The following is a 16,147-nucleotide window of genomic DNA, read 5'->3' on the forward strand; positions in this document are numbered from 1 at the left end:
ACTGATTTCCAGAATGGTTGTATCAGTCTGCAACCCCACCAACAATGGAGGAGTGTTCCTCTTTCTCCACATCCTCGCCAGCATCTGCTGTCACCTGAGTTTTTGATCTTAGCCATTCTCACTGGTGTGAGGTGAAATCTCAGGGTTGTTTTGATTTGCATTTCCCTTATGACTAAAGATGTTGAACATTTCTTTAGGTGTTTCTCTGCCATTCGACATTCCTCAGCTGTGAATTCTTTGTTTAGCTCTGAACCCCACTTTTTAATAGGGTTATTTGTCTCCCTGCGGTCTAACTTCTTGAGTTCTTTGTATATTTTGGATATAAGGCCTCTATCTGTTGTAGGATTGGTAAAGATCTTTTCCCAATCTGTTGGTTGCCGTTTTGTCCTCTGGTTCTCCTTTCTATATAGATCAGGCTAGCCTCAAACACATGGGAGTCAACCTACCTCTGCCTCTTGGAATTAAAGGCATATGCCAAATTGCCCGGCAAATATTAAAACCTCAATATAATTTTTCACTAAAATACTAATGAACTACCATCACATGTGTAGTGGGATGTCAGGTTTTAAAGTCCAGGACATCTTATCTTTATCTATTCTCTGTCTCATACATGTTCACAATTTATACTCCCCTTCCTACTCCTCCCAAACCTCATTTGCCCTCTTCCCACCTTCATGACTTTCCTTTTTTGTTTAACTCAGTGAAGCTAGTAAGTGCTGGACTGGTTGTGTTGGCTAGGCCTTGTTCAGGTCTTATGCTGGAAACCATAGCAACAGTGAGTTCAAGGCTTAAGCAATGGAGAGGTGAAGGGAAAGAAAAGAGGAAGGGATGGGTATTGGTTAACCAAAGATAACTGTGTATGAAGACTGCTACTCTGCAGACTATATATATATATATATATATATATATATATATATATATATGAATTGCATCTGTAAATCCAACCTCTTTTAGTTTCTAAAGTGAGCTGACACTTGGTTCTTCCTTCAAACTTCAAAGCCAACTGTAGTACTATGATGTAGTATCTTCTGAAATGTCCACCAATCCTCTCTTTCTTCTCTTTCCACATCCACCTGCTCTTAACACATCTTCCCTTATCCCGTGGTCAATTCTGCTTCTAACTCTCTATCTTCCTCCACACACAGAATGATTGCATTTCAAGATCTTTAACTCCATTACCTCTGATGGCCATCTCCCCATGGAAGGCAGCAGTTCCAAGTTCTAGGGTTCTGAACCTATGTAGGTCATTCCTCACCCCCCACAGCATTTGCCTCAAGAACTACACATGGTCAGGCAACGGACTTCAAAACCATGGCCACACAGCAACCTGTAAGCAAACATTGCAGTAGCTTCCTTCTCAACTACCCTGAACTTAGAGCAGTGGATTCACTTAGAAAGTGGGCAGACAAGTGGTGTGCACCTTTGCGGTGTGATGCTGTCTACAATAAGAACGGAGGGAATTGGTGTGCCTGGCAGAGGCATGGATGAGATCTAGGGACATAGAGCAGTGGCCAAGTGCTCAGTTAGCTTGCACAGGGACTTCGTTTCAATCTCCAGTACTACCAAGGTTGTGGGACTGTGTGAATGGATCAATCCAAGCAAACACTTCTAGGGAAGAGGACGGGGTTAACAAGGACATGTAATGCATGGCTCCATTTATGTGTCAGAATGAAAGACTCAAAGTAACACAGACAGAGTAAACTGAGAGTGATTTCCAGTTTCCAGGAGAAGACAGCCCTCCAGAGACAGAGTATGTATTGCTTACGTGGTCTTCAAGCATATAGTTTCTACTTCTGTAAGTATAAATAGATCGGGAATAATCCTTGTAATGCGAAGGCTAGCTCATCCTGGGATGAGATGCAGAACATGTGAAAATAATCTCATTTCTGTGACTGAAAGGACTGTGGGGAGAGTTCCTAATCTCAGCACTTCTAGACATGTGTTGTGTATGAACTAAAGTGAACGGAGCCGTCTAAGAAGGGCTGTAGAATTGATAAGGCCATGCCCTGTTGGGTTAGAAATAAATAGTTCTACTCCATGTGCTTACTGTAACTGAACACTTACATGTTTATGATGTTTAAAAAGCAGGTCCAAGGTCCTCAATGGTGGAGTGAGAAGCTTTGATAAGTAGGGGAAGTGAGTCCAGGTATGGTGGTCTAGAGCTGGTAAAATTAGTGTAAGCTAATGCTTCTCTTCATATAGATGTAGATGATAGAAGACAGACAGACAGACACACACACACACACACACACACACACACACACACAAATTGGGTAGATGGCTCAGGGAATAAAGTATTTGCTACACAGTCTGAGGACTGGGGTCTGATCACCAGTGACCATGTGAAAAGCTATGTATGGTGATACACACTTGCAATCACAGTACTAGGGAGTGCAAGACAGGAAGATCCCTGGGGCTCAGTGCTCAGCCAGCCTAGCCCAATTACCCAGTTCCAGGTTCCAGTGCAAGAGTTTGTTAAAAAAAATTAGCAAGCAACTGAAGGGATAACCCAACAGATAGTCCCATAACACAACTTGGGCCCCTGAGACTCATAGAAAATCGAAGAGTAGATGGAAATATTGCAAAAGCCAGAGGACCTGTTGTGAGATTGTGTCTCCTAGAAAAGACAGGAGACACATGATACCTCAACAACATGGCTGCCTAAACAAGGCCTGAACAAGTACAAGACCAATAGACATGTCAACATGGAAGGGTGAAAATTCACGGGGCCCCACACCTAAATTAAAGAATCACTAAACAACTAAGAAATGCTGAGAATGGAAGAAATAATCTTCTCTTTCCTAGGGTGAGACCCCCATTTGATTACCCATACCAAGTAGTCAGCTCTGAAACCATATGTACATGTAACATTAAATAGACAGAGCATGCTATATTTAGGTAGGTGTGTGCGTGTATATGTGTGTGTATGTAAAACAACAATTAAAGTAAAAGAAGCTATGATTTCAAGAGGGAGTAATGGGGTAGGGGGATATAGGAGAGGGGTTTCAGTGAGGAAAGAGAAGGGGAAATTTATCTAATTATAATTCAATTTAATTATTTTATTATTAATTAATTATTTTATTACATACTCAAATATTACCCCCCCCAGTCCCCACTCACTGAGTTCTTCCCCCATCTCTCCTCCCCTTTGCCTTTGAGAGGGTACCCCCATCCAGTATCTCCCCTTCCTGGGGCATCAAGTCTCCACAGGATTTGGTGCATCCTCCCCCACTGAGGCCAGACAAAGAAGAAGTCCTCTGCTACATGTGTGCCAGGGGCCATGGGCTAGCCCATTTATGCTTTTTGGTTGTAGCTTAGTCTCTGGGAGCTTCTAGGGGTCCAGGTTAGTTGATAGTGTTGTTCTTCCTACGGGGTCGCCATACCCTTCAGTTCCTTTAATCCTTTCCCTAACTCTTCCATAGGGGTCCCTGATCTCTGTCCAATGTTTGTGAGTATCTGCATCTGTCTCATTAGCTGCTGATAGAGCCTTTCAGAGGACACCCATGTCTGCAAATATAGCATAGCATCAGTAATAGTGTCAGGCTTTGATGCCCACCCTTGGGATGGATCCCAAGTTAGGCTGATCACTGAGTAGCCATTTTTTCACCCTCTGCTCTATTTCTGTCCCTGCATTTCTTTTAGACAGGGACAATTTGGAGTCAAAAGTGTTGAAAGTGGTTTGGTGTGTCCTCCACTGAGGGCCTTGTCTATCTACTGGAGGTGGTCTCTTCAGGTTCCCTCTCCCCACTGTTGGACATTTCAGGTAAGGTCATGTCCATTGAGTCCTGGCAGCCTCTCACATCCCAGGTCTCTGGGACTTTCTAGAGGTTCCCCTACCAGCTGCTACATATTTCCATTCATTCTCCTGGATTTTTTTAAAAAATCCACTGATCATGGAAGGCATGGCTTTATATATACAAAATCCTAACAATTCACCAAAAACTACTCCAGTGTAATAAGTTAACATGGGAAGGCTGTTAGATAAAAGATCATTATGAAAAGTTAGTGTGTTTCTATATACAATGAGCACTACAAGAAGGAAAGATAAGAGAACCATTCTATCAACAATGGCACTTAAAAGAATAAAATGCTTAGGAATAAAGGTAGCTGATGCACCTAATAAAGATAGAGAAACATTTCAACCAAGCAGCATTACTGGGAAAAAGTAAAGACTCTAATAGAAGGAAAGGTGGCTTCTAAATCAAACTACTCACATTCAAAGGCTGTATTCCTTAACACGATGTACTGATTCAGTACAGTGTTTATTGAAATCTGAATGGCTTCTTATGAATAAATTTTCAAGATGATACTAAAATTGTATATAGAATTGTTAAGGACCAAAAAAAATCAAAATATTATATGGGGGAAAAAAGAAAGGACAAAGCGAAAGTTGTACATCCCCAGTTTTATAGCTTATTATGAAGCTATTATAATCAATAAAGTCAAAACGTATGGTGGCTTTATTGAAGTTGAAAATTCAGACATACACGGCAATAGCCAACATGTATAAATTGATTACACACACACATACATACATACACACTCTCTCTCTCTCTCTCTCTCTCTCTCTCTCTCTCTCTCCCTCTCTCTCTCTCTCTCCAGTGTTCATGTATAATGCTTCATTGAAAATGTTCAGTGAATGTTCTGGAAGCCAATGGATAGACACGTCTATGAGTGACTGAAGGCTGAATGCAAATTCCATTCCTGCCTAAGTAGTTAGAGGGAGTTGGTTGGTTCCAGGACTCTGAGGAATTGAAAATCCACGCATTCTACTGCCCCTATACAAACTGTATTGTTTTTGAAACTAAGTTACACACATTCTCCCGTGGACATTAAGTCATGTCCATATGACTCAAACCAATACTATGTGAATGGTATTCTATCTTATTCAGACAATAATGAAAAGAAACGTCTCTATATGTGTTTAATAAAGACACATTTTCCCCTCCATATTTTCAACTTGCAGTCGGCTGGTTCTGCAGACATGGGCCTACAGAAATGGAAGACAAGTCCCATTTTCTTCCCTAACATATGATCAGTGTCCATCTTATGATAAGACGTTCTTTATGTGCTACCCAGAAGTTGCCTATTCATCAATATCTAAGAGAATCTCAAGCCTTATTTATCATGCCCAGCATGCCCTTCTGTCAATTAGAGTAAACCATTCATCCACTCATCCCTCATGGGTACTGACTGAACCTTGGGTTACAGTCATGAGGAAGTAACCTTTTTGCTTCAGTTATATCTAGGGATGTTTGCAAACCAACAGAACTACAAGAACTAAACCAGGGCTTAGTTGCTGTGTGAGGGGTTTCTGAGAAGTGCAGGGATGGCCCCAAAACAGAAGACTATGTTCTTCCTGGATCCTGACTTAATCCTGTGTCAATCTGAGGTGCAGAGGGAAGACTGATGAGACAGGAAATGTTCATGTTAGGCTCACTCAGGTGTAACCTTAGAATCCAAGATGGTAGGAGTGCGGAGAGTTCTGGATGCTGAGGACAGTTGAGCTGGAGGCACATCCATATCATAAAGTGCTCAAAGCCCTAGTAAGAGGTCAAGGTTTCTTTTAGAAAAACCAGGTCATCTCTCGCTTTCACTTCCCATCGCCCCCACGATGCTGTAAAAAGTTTCTTTCAGCACTGATTACACTAAAAATCCAAAGTGGAATACTAGCACCGAAGGAAACAGTTCAGAACACTCAAACTTCATTCTGTGCCATGATAAGATCTCACCCCTGCCTACTATGACCTAGCTGCAGGGTAAGCCATCACTTTTCCTAGCTGCAAGGTGAGCCATTGCTCTGTCCATGATGTCCATGCCATATATCATACTCACCTATTAGTAACTATTGTGTGACTTCCTGGGGGGGCATGTTTCAGTCCAGAGAAAAATTATACATAACAGTTAGTCAGTAGCCTACCATGATGCTGCACCAATATTAGTGCTAGTGCTAGTGTTCACATCATCTCATCACTACTTGGTTTAATAGTCAGGATAGCAATGCTGTTTATGCCAAGAAAAAGAATAAGAGAAAATATAGATATTCTCAATAAGCTAAGAGAGAAGTTCTTGGTTGCTATGATCAATGGTAATCTAGTGTGCTTAATCTACATATTAAATTTTACAGTTGCATGTGTAGAAAAATGGTATACATTGACTAAGTACTATGTACAGTTCTAGGTATCCACTCAGTGTCTTGTGATGGTTGTTTTTAATATTTAACTTTTAGTTATATGTATGTGTATGGTATATGCACAGAGTGCCAATGCCTGTGGAAGCAAGAGGAATTCTGATCCTCTGAGCTGGACTTACGAGTAACTCATGAGGCACATGACCTGGGTGCTGGAAACCAAATTCAGGTCCTCTGCAAGAGCACCAACTGTTCTTAATTGCTGAGCTATCTTTCTAGTTCATGGTAGTAAATCTTGATTTCCAACTTTATAGTATCTCAAATCACCATGGAAACAAGCTTCTGGATATGTTTAAGAGTTATCTAGAGTAAGTTAATTCTTGTGGGAAGACTCACCCTGGTGTGAATGGTCCATTCCCACGAGCTGAGGTCCCAACTGAATTAAAGAAAAGAAAGCAGACTGAGCCCACCAAGTATTTCCCTTTACTTGCTCGTTGGGGATGCAATGTGACCAGCGGCTTCAAGGTCCCACTGCTATGCCTTCCCTATCATGGTTAAGTATCCTACAGCCAAGAGCCAGAATAAACTCTTCTTTCCTGGAGTTAGCTTTGTCACTTCAACAAGATAATGAACTGATGCTGGCATGCAATGAATTCTGCTTTAGATTCAGGAATAGCATTCATCACAAGGAACACCGTTAAGCTACATGGGGAACACTAGGGAGGGAGCCATGCACAGAGCTGCATGAAAGGAGCTACGCAAAGATGGTGCAGAGTGAGGGCAAGAAGGAAGGGCAGCACAGTTGTGGAGAGTCCTTGAGGAACAGGCACTCTCTCAAGACTGTATTTCTTCTCCATTTGAGTGTTTATTTCACTGCAATGTTTACTACGGTATTCCTATTCTTTAGAGATTTGCAAGTGTCCTCCAGTGGATGGTAAATTCTCAGAGGCTGGTGTTCACTGCCTTCACCTTCACATTCTACAATTCCTAGTCCACCAGGGAGCCCCAAAAAGAAAATGTGTTGAATGTGTGAACGAGTCAATGGTAAGCAGTTTCAGGTTAGTTGTCTCTTCCTACTGTCCCCATAACCCAAATTCTAGACTTTTATGCAGCATGCATTTGATACAAGGGGACCAATGAGAGGTCCTGACCAAGTGGAAAAAATATTTGAAAATATTGCAAGTTCTGCCAGTCGGTGCTGGAAGAGGATACACCACACTTGCTTTTTGTTTGGTATCATTGTCTTTTGGCAGAGGTTGAGCTCAACGAGGTTTGCATCTGCCATTTTGCATACCCACCTTCCAAAGGGAGAGGCCCACATAAAGGAGAGTTGTGAGGGAATCACCAGGACCAACAGAGAAAGAGAAGAGTGCAGCACAGGAGATGGACAAGCTGTAACATGACAGCCCGAGCACCCACATAAATGCTGGCACTGAAATCAGGACCCATTATCCCAGAGCTATAAAGGCAGGGGGAAAGGGGATTCCTGGAGCTCCTTGGGCAGCCCATCTACCTGAATTAATTGGTGAGCCATGGGTTCAATCAGAGAAGTTGTCTCAAAAAACAAGGTGGAATATGATTGTGGGAGGCATCTGACAATGAATGACCTGTGACCTACACACACACACACACACACACACACACACACACACACACAATGGGGAGAAACATGAGCAGATTTCTTACCATTGTCAAAGTTCTTTGTGGTGGGTAGCCACAGAGCTGCATAGGATAGAGCTACTACACTAACTATACTAACTGGTTTTATGTCAATGACACAAGCTAGTGTCAGAAAAGAAGGAGCCTTCATTGAGGAAATGGCTCCAAGAGACCCAGCTGTAAGGCATTTTCTCAATTAGTGATCAATGAGGGAGGACCCAGCCCATTGTGGGTGGTGCCATTCTTGGGCTGGAGGTCCTGGGTTCTATAAGAAAATAAGCTGAGCGAGGCAGGGGAAGCAAGCCAGTAAGCAGCACCCCTCCATGGCCTCTGCATCAGCCCCTGCCTCCACGTCTCTGCCTTTTGAGTTCCTGTCCTGACTTCTTTCCTTCAGTAATGAACAGCAATATGGAAGTGTAAGCCAAATAAACCCATTCGTCCCCAACTTGCTTTTGGTCATGGTACTTCATCCCTGTATTAGAAACCCTAACAAAGAGAGCTGCTAAAGCAGTTGACTAAGCTGAGATCCATTGTATTGTATCAATTTTCATATTGATTTATTTAAAATCCTCCACACTCTAGCTCTGGCTTGGCCACAGCTTTCTCATGATATACTATAAGTATATCCCAGCCTTAACTTCCAATTTGGGAGGTCTTTGCCAAGGATGCATGAGAGTAAATCTTACTCAGATAAGATTCTGTGCTTCAATACCAGGTTGCTTTATATAATTAAATTAAATAAACTTTTTAGGAAGTTCTGGGGTGATAACTCAGTTGATAAAGTGCTCACCATGCAAGCATTACGACCTGCATTTGGATCCCCAGTGCCAACCTAGACAAAGCCATGTGGGGAGTGCATGCCCATAACCTCAGCACTGGGGATATAGAGACATAAGGATTCCTGGGACTCAAGGGGCAGCCCTGAATGGGTGAGCTCCACGTTCAGGGAGAGACCCTGTCTCAACAAATAAAGTGGAGAGAGACTAAGGAACATAACATGGTGCCAACGTCTGGCTTCCATGTGTATACACATGCACACTCATACACATATGTAAATGCACAGGCAGGCACACACATACACATGCACACATAAATGTACTCATTTGCACACACATGCACACACGCATGCACCCACACATGTGCACACATGAGAACACACATGTAAATGCACTATTCATGTGTGCATGCATACACACACACACACACACACACACACACACATATACATTTCTTTGCCCATTCATTTGTCTTGTATTTCTTGGCAATGACACCAAGAACTGAGTCAATGAGTATTGGACTCAACAAGGATCTAGAGTGAAAAAAGGGAATCGTTGCACAGCCTTCTCCGCAGGACCTGTTGCAGGGTCTGGTCAGCAAAGTTCTCCCTTGGATTTCATCTTCCTCAGAGCTGGAAACCCTAGAGGCTATACACACTTTTTATCCCAGTAAGTGTTGCCTGCAAGCTTTCTTTTCATGAGTCCATTTCTCCTACAAGGTAGGAATTATAAGACCAGAGAGCTGTAGTCCAAAACACACAAGATTTATTGCAGCAGCAAAGACAGCACACATGGGACACAAAACCAGATATAATTGACCCTGTATAACACAGGATAGGGGGCACTGTCTACTCCCAGGGGAGTCTGTGTGTGTGTGTGTGTGTGTGTGTGTGTGTGTGTGTGTGTGTGTGTGTATTATGGGATAGAGTGTGGTGGTTCCCTTTCTCCCTATTGAGTAAGACCAGGCAGAATGCATTTAGCCAGTTGGGTCATTTTAAATGATATTGGGGATCTGACTGGGTGATTCCTGGGTACAAACATTTGAAATTCCCTTAGAGAAGAAGTCCCACCTATCCCACTCGGTCAGGTTATCCACTGCTAGAAACACAGTGGTGAAGGGAAGGGAGTCAGCCCAGTCAAGACGACTGAGCCTGTAATCTGCTGGCTTTACAGGAACATGCTGGAGAAAGTTGGCGTGGTGGCTGGGACTTAGCCTGGGACCCTTTAGAGATGTAAGAAACCCCAGCAAGGAGGACTTTTCTTTTGGGCAAGGGTGTTGGGGTAAATCATCTGGGGTATAAAGAGGAAGTACTCAGATCACACCCAGGACCTCTCTCCCTAGCTGTCCATCTTTTTTAAGAGTTAGCTATCCCCTGACTTCTCTCACAAGGAAAGGAGATGGTCTTCAGCTGCAGGTACTTCAGCCATAGTTGGCTGCATCATGCCAAAGCATAGCCGCTGCCCACTCATGGGTATGTTGTCGACTTTTTTTTTCCCCCTCCGGAGCTGGGGACCGAACCCAGGGCCTTGTGCTTGCTAGGCAAGCGCTCTACCACTGAGCTAAATCCCCAACCTGTTGTCGACTCTTATTGATGGCGAAACAGGCCAAATGCTCCAGTTATCCGCAGGCTGTTTCCCAAGCAGCAGACATCTAGGGTAGGTGCCACTGCGGGCACCCTTGTTCCAACAGTCCCATCTCCTTCTCTACAGCTTCAGGGGTGACACAACACCTGATTCATGCACCCTCCTCAAACATACTTTCTCTCTGCCTTCTCCCTCACTGTCTCCCATGAAATATATAATACCAAAGGAAAAGGTTGAACTCTGCCCTTGTTAGTCCTGAGGAAAACCTGAAATAGACATGTTACATTGTTTCCAGGGGAGCGCAGGTCTTGTATTTTGTCATAGAAAATCATAAACTTGGCAGTGGCAGACGAGGGGCATCTTCCAGAGTAAAGGCCTTGGCCCAGGGTCTACGCTGTCTTCGGCCATGGCTGCAGACCTGAGGCCGGAAGCAAGCAGAAGCAGAGGAATCAAATAGCTTGTGTCAAAAACGTACCAGTGCAACCGGGGTCTGGATTGACGAGCATTCTTGCCATTAGGATTTATTTGGTGGCTACTGCTTGCCACAGCCACACTGACATGCAACTTCTTTGGGTCCCTTTCTTTGGTTTTAGGTGAGATCCAGGGGTAAGAATCCACTCTGTGTCTGTTGCAAGGGGAGTGGGAGGGGGGGTTCTCAATGGGTCTGACGTATTTTAGAGGCTCCTGTAGACTATCCATCCTCCCTCTCCTCCCTGATTGGTCCTGCCCTATTTCCTCCCCTGGATAGGCTCCTCCCACCCCAGCTCCTCACCATTTTGTAACTGCCAATCTCCTTGGAACTTAAGGGACAAGCCGGGAGCAAGGAACAGCCTTTCTCATACCTCTCTCACACGCGCGCGCGCACACACACACACACACACACACACACACACACACACACACACACATTAAAATTTTCATACCAATACCAGGCTCTGCTGTCCTCCTCCCTTTCTCCTCTGAAAAGAGCTCTCCCCTGCCCCTACCCCACACCCCCTCCCCACTAGTCCCCCCCCGCCCCCCCGCCCCCCCGCCCAAGTACACTGACACCACCCTGGCACATCAAGTCACTATAGGACTAAGCACATCCTCTTCCACTGAGGTGAAACAAAGCAACTCATTTAGGGCAATGGAATCCACAGGCAGTCAACAGTCAGGGGCAGCCCCGCTCTCTAATTGTTGGGGGGGCCAGCAAAAAGACCAGACCCAACTTCATATCTGTGGGTGGTCAGGGCTAAGTCTAGCCCATGCCTTTCTTAAAGGGGACATCCCCTGTTTTCCAGATCGATTGAAGTTCTCCTGACAATCCCTCGTGTCCCTAATTTAAACGGCCATGTGTTGTGAGGAAAGCAACGGTCCACATCCTAGCGTCTTCAGGACGGCCTGCATCCGAGGACAGGAACCATTTTCCACAAGGGCAAACAAACCTGCCCGACAGCCAACGGCTGCAGTATTAAAGGCTCTTGCATGGTACAATTGTGATTATACTGAGCACAAAGCTCGACACCCTTTGACAAAGCTCTGGCCCAGAATAAATGGGTTCATCCAGCCATCTAAATCCTGTTTACCACAATCAACAAGGCACGTGTCTAAAGGAAACACAGGGACTCCAAAAAGCAGAGGATCTCAATAATGTCACAGCACGGTGGTTCCAACTGGCCACAGACTATGCCTGTGTTGTGTACCCCTCACATAGCTTACACAGGCAATCCCCAGACAGTACACTCTATACCAGTATGCCAAATGTGGGTAAAGAGATTGTGGCTTACAAGTAAGTATGTGTGAGACACAGAGGCATGTCATGGAGCCTGGGCTGCAGTGTGGAAAACCTCGCACCCTGAATATAATACTTAGCAATAAAGAGGAACAAAGCCCAGGCTGCTCAGGCACTTCCAAAACCAGATGGAGAATGCCAGGCTCCAGTTTTTGAGTGGTTTCCATGATGGTAAAATCCCTTTCAGATAAAACAATTATGAAATGTGGAGAACCCATATTGGTAAAAAATAGGAAGCTGAATGGGGGGATAGACTCTGCAAATGCAGCTGAGTCAGCTCTGGACCTGTTTAAATACTTGGGTGTGTCACCTCTGAACAGAGGTGACTGTTAGATGTTCACTTACGGAGTCATGCTATTGGAAGGCCATTTCTGGGACTGTGTGAATAGCAGACAGCTGCATGGTCAGTCTGGTGGTGCTACTTGGAGCTGCTTGGACAGTCAGGTGGGTCACATCTGGAGCTATGAGGACAGTCAGAGGGCCACCCCTGTATATGTGCAGACATTCAAATGGCATTATTAGCCGCCTGATAGGAGGGCCATCACAACTCTCCTGGTATGGTCCACAGCTACCCTCCAGCCATCTTTTTCTGCATCTGGGCATGTGCACCTAGAATGGTCCAGGAGGCTGTCCTTGGACCTCTTCTTGTCACATTTCAGAGCCTTGCTGTATTTAGTTTCGGTTTGGGTTTGAGGGGCTGGGAATTAAACGTAGGGTCTTAAGTGTGCTAAGTAAGCACTCTACAGTGAGTTTGCTCCTCATTGGCCTAGTGCTTCTGGAGACATTGGAATGCATAGACAGAAGTGTGAATACGGTGCAGAGTTCTCAAACAACACTCACGCTGTTTCCCACATGCCTTGCATCTTATTTTAGCATCACCTGTCTGTGGAAACAAAGAGGCTTCCGCTAGTTTAAGTGCATGCTCTAAACTCACCCTATGAAACCACCACACTCTGCATACACATCCTTAGCATCCAGCTCATGCCATAGTCTCCATGTATCCCTAGTCTCTTCTCGGGGTTATTTAGCTTTCCTTGTTTCTGTGTTTAACACAGAACATGCCTCAGTGTGGGGTTTTTTTTCCTTTTTCTTTTTCATGATTAGAACTATACATAGATCTAGAGAAAGAAGAAATCAAAGATGAAGGGCCCTTTCGGCATTTCCTACAGAGGCTGAATTAAAAACAAAAAAAAAAAAAAAAAAAAGAAAAAAAAAAGAGGAAAACAGTGGGACATGTGGGAAGAAAAGGAAGACTCTCACCAGGGAGTTCAGTTAAAATCTCTCACCAGATAAGAATCAGTTAATAAACTTTGCTTAAGGCCTGTCTGCTTTCCCAGTTATTTCAATAATAGAGACCCATTTTACTTCCCATTGGTGACTGTCAACTTCTAGGTCACCCATGCCCTACTGGGGTGGTTCCACATTGTAATTTGGACAGCATTAATTGGACTTAGTTGTTTATATGTTTTAAGGAGAAGGTTAAGTTTGGAAGAGGGGAATTAGGAGCAAACATTTCAAGAGTTGGAAAGGAAGAGTTGGGGGTAGATACGATCCAGCAATATGGTTGAACTTGTCAAATAAAAAACAATACTTAGAAAAATCTCATTTACAACAAAAGGTATCTGGTAAACTCCTTGTGCAACCCTGGCAGCTCCTGGTTTCCTCTTATTAGCTAATAATCCTATCCAAGTCACCTCAGAGCCACCCTGTAGTTTCATATTTGCAAAAGAGGGTAGAAAAAGAAAAACAAAAAAATGTGTTTTGGCAACCCTTTGCTGCGTGAGTTGACAGCCACCAGAATAGCATAGCTAGCCAATGCTAAGAACACTCGGTTTGGATCTCCCTGGAAAAGCTCACACCTCTGTTCTCCGTGCAACTCTACTTTCTAAACTTTTCTTTCTTTTCACTTGTGTGCTTAAAATAGATGTTTAGAATGTCTTTCTAATACATCCAACTGTGGTTCATATTAGCTCATCCTGAAATTCTTCTCTACAAATTCACGAATTTTTGGTAAAGTCCAGAATCCTGTTTTGCCTGAGCTGAGGCCCCTAAGAGGTTAAGGGATTCTCCAGGCTGCTGCAGACAGTGACATGGAGCTGTCCCTCCTCATTGCTGCTGCCAAAGACATGTGACATCTCTGGTGGTGTTAATCTTCGTCATTTGACTACAGTAGTCCCTGCCATTTTATTGTAGCTTATGGAAACTATTTCTCCCTGTCAGTACTTTATTACCTCAAAGCAAGTCTGTACACCCAGTACTGAGGGAGAGGTGGTGTGAATTCAATAATGCTTCATATCTTCCTTATTTTAGATGGATTTATTTTATTTTATTTTATGTGTGGGAATGTTTTGCCTGCATGTGTGCCTGGTGCCTGTAAGGGTCATAAGAGGGTGTTGGATCCCCTCTGGAGTTAGAGTTATGGATGGTTGTGAGACGTATGAATAATGGGAACAAAACTCAGGTCCTCTGTAAGTGCAACAAGTGTTCTTAACCACTGATCTATCTTTCCAGCCTGCTTTTTTTTGAGATAGAATCGGGCTGACCCTGAAGTCTTTGTGAAACCAAAGATTATCTTGACTCCCTGTCTCTCCTGCCTCTGTCTCCCAAGTGCCAGGCCGATGTCCTGTCATGACCAGCTCTAATTATCATCTTGTTTGTTTGAGAAATTCCACTGTCTGTTTCACTGGCTGATTTTGACTGGCTCATGTCTTGTTGTTTCCATTCTCTGACTTTAGTCCTTCCACACGGAAACCATTTTATTTTCTGTCTCATATCTGGGAAGCCCAGCGTGGGAAAGGTGTGCCACAGCCACATCCACTAGAATGATCCTATAACACAGCATGTCCACTGCAAAGTCATGAAGCCAGCAGAGCTGTCACACAGCTCCAGCAGTGCTGAGCTGGATGCTGCAATTGCTGTCCTTCTGTCTCTCACTTTGGGGTTTTTGGTCACTGTGTGCTACATTCTTGGGGAATTATGATCCATTCCGTGTCTTTTCCTGAGAAAATTATGTCCAAGTCTTTTTAAGGAAAGTCCTAAACTCACTGTCCCTTCTGCTTTCAGGAAGGTAACTTTATCTGGCCCTGTGTGCTAGTCTTCCTTATGCCCTGGAGACAGTGATAAGCACAGATGAGCACTGAGCTAGGAATCTCTAATTGCGACCGGGACTCCAGGGATCTTCCTGGGGGATCCACCGCTAAGCAAACTCATACCAGGAATCTTCTTGGGGTATCCACCCCTAAGCAAACTCATACAGTGTAGCTGGAGCAGGGTAAACTCATGAGATATGTGACAAATTCCAACTGGCCAGGAGAATTGGTAACAGACTCAAGACCTCTTTATAATATGCTTAGAGCTTTCTGAAACTATAGTTTAAAGATAGGGGTTTGCACAGGGTGTACCCCTGGAGGAATAGAAGTCAGTAAATAAGATGGATTGACTAAATAACTTCTCCTACTTTATAGTGTAGGTGAGGAGAGGATATAGTAAAAGGAATGTGGTGTTAGTATCTGATATTCATAAAAACACTGGTTCAGATATTTTCTGTTCAGGGTGCTTTAGAACTGCAAATACTGCCAGCCTAAAAGCAGGCTGTCACATAATAAATGTGTTTGTTTTGGCAGAGACATTCTTTAGATTCTTTGAATCGGAGGTATAGGGCTAATAATAAAAATAAAATCTGTTTTGTTAGTACTTTCTAATTGTGACTGTAACCTTAGACATCTGTGCTTCTTCAATGATCATTATTAGTCTGTCTTTGTTCTGTGAAACCTGCATAAATAGAGAAACACCCTGATTGCTCCTCAGTCAGAGCTGCAAGATTCCCTTGACCACCAAGCCTGACTTAATCCTCCCTCTAAGGCTCCTTATCGCCTCTCAGGGCCTCATGGTTACCCAGAAATCCTACCATTGTTTCTTAGAACTCATACATGATTTAATGACCTCCAGATTGTGAACTCCAGTTCCGCTGAACTTTACCCCAGAAAATCCCTTAAGAACAATGTTTAAAGCTCCTTCCCCTCCCCCGGCAGAGGCAACTTCAGCTTAGTTCTGACAATATCCAGGTGTTCGACCAGTTCAGACCAATGTGGCTTGAGGTTCCTAAGTCTGTAAGGTTCATCTGATGCCTCCTGATCACATATTGTATCAGGCAGGACTCCTCTGTAGAAAATCATTTTGTATTCTGTCATGTTTCTCCCTTTCCCATGGACTATGTCTCCACCT

Source organism: Rattus norvegicus, chromosome 9 (assembly GCF_021556685.1).
Source record: "Rattus norvegicus strain SHRSP/BbbUtx chromosome 9, alternate assembly SHRSP_T2T, whole genome shotgun sequence".
NCBI lineage: Eukaryota > Metazoa > Chordata > Mammalia > Rodentia > Muridae > Rattus > Rattus norvegicus.